Below are 6,000 nucleotides of genomic sequence, written 5' to 3' on the forward strand. Positions count from 1 at the left end.
GTCCCATTCAACATCCACCTCCTAAGCAAGAGCATGATATCCCTTCCATCTCCTCCACTAATCTAATTCAAAATCAAGAGGAAAGCACAAACTCAAATGATCCTACTCCAAGTCAAGATCAAGATCAAGTAATCTCTTCATCCTCCAAAGTCAATCTCTTCTTCCAAATCTATCTTAGGTCCTTTCATTCCAAATTCAATCTCTTCATCCTCCAAATCTATCTTAGGCCCTTTCATTCCACAATCAAACTCTCCATCCCTTTCATCCATCTTGGGTCCTTACCTCCCTCCATCCACCAATCCATCACCTCAAATGATCCATAAGAAAGATTAACGAGGAGCACATCTTTGAAATTATTTCAACCCTCTATCTAAACATCTTTCCAAAACTATTCTTCTATCATTTCCTCTATCTATTTTGGGTCCTTCTGTCCCAAAATTCAATTTTCCTCCATCTCTTCATCACTTCTCAAGTACCAACACTCATCCTGAAAACATTTCTATCTATCCTTGCACAAATATTCAAACATTCTATCTATTATCCAACACCTCTTTTCTTTCCTTCCATCCCTTTCATTCAATCCTTTGCATAAATCCTTCATTTGTGAAATAGGAATTTGTGTCATTTTGTCACATACTTGCCCATGCTCGAATCTCATGTTTAGTCCTTTTCCTAGATATCTATTCATGAAATGCTTCAGAATCCGAGGTTGTTCCTCTTTAACATTTTCTTTTGGTTGGGATACACACTCAATCCAGAAAAGAACCACTTATCGTATCTTGGTACCGACATCTTTTGATTTCTATATCTCATACACTTAATCGATTGCTCTAAATCATTGTGATCTCTTAAATTGAAGACATGGCTAGTGAAAAATCTAAAATCTTGCTTCAGTGCCACTGTAATTATCAGACCCATGTAAGTTTCATCACTTACAAGCCAATGCAAGAAAAAAAAGTAAAAAAAAAAGAAATATCAAAAGCATGAGCAAGAAAATGAATATCAAGAAAAGCAAAATGCAATGAAATGTAATATCAAAATGATTGGCTATGGGAACAGGCAAGTAACTCCATTGGGGCTATGGATGCCTGGCTAGCAATGGAGAAATATTTGTGAGATTACAATGATAACCTCGTCGGGGCTATGGACGCTCACTGGCAACGAGGCTCTATCCAGGATGCTTTTGAAGTCAAGGTAACTCATGTAGCTAGCCATGCTAGATTCTGAAGATTACAATGATCATATGAGCCTGAATGAACCCACTTGCACACACATGGGTAGTCAAAGACTAAGTACCTTAAACCAGTTTGGGATTCTTATTCCCTTTTGAGTCTGCTTCCTAGTTGCTAGAAATGTTCAGTTGAAATTTCCAGAGGTTCTAAGTGTGGGTTGGGTCTCTATCTTTGAAAAGTTCAAGAACACTTATTCAGATGATGCTAAATGTTGTGACAATCTTACATATCACCTCTTTGCAAATGGAAACCTCTATGCTTGGGGGTAAAGTTCATCTACTCTATTCTTCTTACCATATCTCCCATTATTCTTCCTCCAATATCCATTACTCTATCTAACTTCATCATTATCTATAATCTTGCTTCACCTCATCCATATCCTCTAATCCATATCCCTTATCCTATCTATTCATATCTTCTATCATCCAATTATTTCTACAATCTTGCTTTACTCTAATTCATATCTATCTATCCTATCTATTCATTGCTTCCATCATCCAGTGCTATCTATATCCTATCTCTATCCATATCCCCTTTTTCATCCTTGATCTTGATCAAAACTATGGACAACAAATCTATTTCCACCTCAATGGTTCAGTCATCCATTCATCCATTCCTTGTCTTGATATACATTGGGGCAACCAAATACATCTTTCTTCTAATCCAAAAACTCAAAAAAATCAAAATATCCAAAAACTCAAAAAAAATCAAAATATCCAAAAACTCAAAAAAATAAAAATATCCAAAAACTCAAAAAAATCAAAATATCCAAAAACTAAAAATCAACAAAATAAAAAAAAATCAAAGAATGAACACATGGACCACCCATCAAATCAGATCAACAACAGGAAAACTCTCAAAGTTTGCAATCAAACTTATCACATGTCTTGTTAATCAATTCATTACTTGAAATCAACATCAACATCAAACATGTCTTATACAGGGATAGGTACACTCAAAACCAGACAAATCGGTCTTATACGGGGTACTCACTCTTTGAAACCAGACATTCCTATCAATCATCAAGTCTTGATAATCAATCCATCTATCAACATCAACATCAACATGTCTTATACAAGGATAGGTACACTCGAAACCAGACAGATCGGTCTTATACGGGGTACTCATTCTTTGAAACCAGAAATTCTTATCAATCATCGACCAAATCATAACAATGACATCAATTAGTATGATTGCTGGATTTTATTATAGTTAGCCTTATCTTTATCAATTGATGGAAATACATGTTTCACAAATCATATTGTACATATCATATCCACCCATCTGAGGCATCACCAGAAATTCACAAATGCTTATCAATCTTGGACATACTTAGTGTAGTCACTGTCCTTGGTTTATCTGAAACAATTATCCAAATAATATCCCACCATGGCTTGGTGATCAGTGTACATATCCATATCAAATTAGTATCAACAACAAGGGGCGAAATCCTAACCTCGCTAGGGGCATTTCACCTTCAAGATTTTCAACATTAGACCAAACACATAGCAAGACAACAAGGATCAAAACAACTAAGAAATGCCAAATGATAATGCGAGAAGGCTAAACATCACAGACTTGAACTAATTTCAACTAAACAAAGATCTATTTGCAAGATGTTTTAATTGACAAGAATACATTCCAAATAGCATGCATGCTTACTTATGGTTGTTAATTTTTGCTTATCATATCTCCTAAGTAACTCAAGGATGTCCTACGACTAGAGAAGCAAGGAAGGAATGTGATGTTTTATTTGTCTTCTATCTGTGAGTGAAGTCTTTTACCATGCAAATTTGTCCTATGAAGAAATTAGGTGGCATATCATTGAGGACATTTTGAATTTGTATGGGACAAAGGTTAACTCTTGTATGTGTACGCAATCCGCACTCAAGTCATCCTGGTTCAATTATACCTTGACACTTGTGCTATCTTGCAAAATCAAACATCATGTAAATTTTTCTTAGGTCATTATGGTTCAATTATACCATTGTGCTTGTATAAATTTTCAACATATCCAAAAATCAATAAATGCTCAATGATGATATATACACAGAAAGCAAACAACATGTGGTTATACAAGGATGACAAATGCAGAATGAGGATGCTCAAAAACAAATAGTTACATATCATTTTACAATCAGTTGCATATCATTTTACAATTAGTTGCATATCATATCATACATCTCATTTTCAAAATATCATTCATCATTCATCATTGCATCCCTCACATGCATATCTATCACATCATCATGGAATCTTTCTTCACTTTCATATCTTCTTCATTCTTCCAAACTATCTTCTATCATTCTTATAATCTATCTTCATCATTCTTCCAAACTATCTTCTATCATTCTTCCAAACTATCTTCTATCATGTCTTATACAAGATGTATCTTTCCTGAAACTAGATGTTTTGATAAGCTCTTATACAAGATATATCATTCCTGAAACCAGATGTTTTGATCAGCTCTTATACAGGATATATTGTTCCTGAAACCAGGCGTTTTGATTGGTCCTATACAGGATATATCATTCCTGAAACCAGACACTCGATCATCCATGTCTTATATAGGCGGTATCATTCTTGAAACCAAATGCTCAATCATCCATGTCTTATACAGGCGGTATCATTCCTGAAACCAGATGCTCGATCATCCATGTCTTATACAGGAGGTGTCATACCTAAAACCATACTTGCTCTCATTCCAATCAATCTAATCAATCTTATCAAACCCATGCATGCCATCACTATCTACTTTTCTATCTTTCACACAACATTCTTCTTCTTTTGAGAGATCATTCATGCCTTGTGTGCACGAACAATCTCCCGAGGGGGTATTATCATATCAAATATCGACATCAATTTCATATCAATCTCATATCAACTTTTCATATCAAAACAATTCTTCATATCTGGGGCATCATCAATATCTGGGGCATCATATCGACTTTTCATATCAAATCAATTTTTCATATCCACAACATCATATCGATCAAATTTTGACAGCATATCGAACAAATTTTCTTTGAATCAACATGTGCACACACGTCACTTCAAAGAGGGGCAAAATGTAGACGTATAAAAATGACCATATTCCTAAATGAATATTTTATATTCATTTTTCTATTTAATTAAATCCAATTTAATTAAATTACCCGCATTCCTCTATTTAATTAAGTAAATTACTCAACTAAATTCACTATACCCATTTAATGAATAAATCATTTTATTCAATTAAATCCCTTCTATCCACTTTTAATTAAATTCAAATTTAATTAAATAGTTTATCCTAAATTAAATAAATCTAATTTATTTAATTTCCCCAATTGCAACCAAATTAAAGGAAATTCATTAAATTCAATTAAATCCTATTATCCCTCCATCCACTTGCAAAATCCTACATCTCCCACTTGCTTCTTAAACCCTATTCCTAACCCCCCTTCTAGACTCTTCTAATCACTTCTAATTAGCCTAACCTATCTCCTAAGCTTTGTCACATCCCTAAGCAAAGGGAAGTCACTTCTCAAACCCTTAAAGTCTTTGATAACCATTAAAGGCTTCAAGTCTTCAACCACTTAATTTTCCAAAGTCTCCCAAACCATTAATGGTTAACTCAACCCTCTAGCATGATTAAAGAATTTATTTTAACTCAACCTCCATGTAACCCAAGGGTCTCATCAAGCATTCATTCCTTTGACTATGGTTATCCCTTAATCATTTGCACAAGAGTTTATCCTTGGATTAACTCTTAATCCAATGGGTAATCTTAACTTAAGCTTGACCCTTACCCTCTAGATAACCATGACGTCTTCTCAGGCATTTAATGCCTCCAACCCCTTCTCTCAACCCAACCCTATGTTGACATTTGTCACCATTTCATTGGTGCAAATTGCAAACATGGATTCCCAACTTTCAAACTCAACCCTTGATCAACTCTTTCAATCCTGACCATCCATTGCCCTATTTTTGCTATAAATAGAGCTCTCATTCCTCCATTTTGAAGAATCCAAGCTTGTAGTATCATACTTATGCTCAAATACATTCAAGCTTTCATACCATTTTTATGCTCATCATTTTAGCCTCTCTTTTAGATAGAAATTAATCTAAATATGCATGTTTAGAGTACTTTCTTTATCATTATCTTAAATCATTAACTAATATAGTATGGTAGGATAGTTTGTTTACTAACCTTGTCATCTTATAGTTAGTTTATTGCATTTCTAGAATCATGCATAGCTTAGGATGCATCTCATATTAAATCAATAAAAAGCATCCCTCGTTCTTGCATTTGCCATCCCTAAACCATTTTGCTCAGTGATCTGAGAGCAAAAACATTGGGTTGAGGGACCATGTAAGATAGAGAACCATGGGACCAACCTTGGGAAGCTGAGTGATACTTCATTACTCCATAGCTTGTACCAAGAAGTCCTGTGAGTGTGTGAGCAAAGCCCCATAGAGCTCCATTTTTCACATATTGAGTTCTATCGACCTGCTTTTCCCGCATACAGTACATATTAACTTTTCATTCTTTCATTTGAAGAATACATTCAATTAGTACTAAAATTTTAAGAGTTTAGAGCTATTGTTTGAAATTGTCTATGATAGTGATTAATATAAGACAACTTATTACTTAACCAACACACTAAGTATTGACTTCTTAGGTGGTGTGTGGTGTAATTAAAATTGAAGTATAATTGGAAAGAAAACGCTCTCATTCTCTACCACTTAGAAAAAAATATTATTCTAAAAGCGTGAGAGGGGTGGTTTT

Source organism: Cryptomeria japonica, chromosome 5, assembly GCF_030272615.1.
Source record: "Cryptomeria japonica chromosome 5, Sugi_1.0, whole genome shotgun sequence".
Taxonomy (NCBI): Eukaryota; Viridiplantae; Streptophyta; class Pinopsida; order Cupressales; family Cupressaceae; genus Cryptomeria; species Cryptomeria japonica.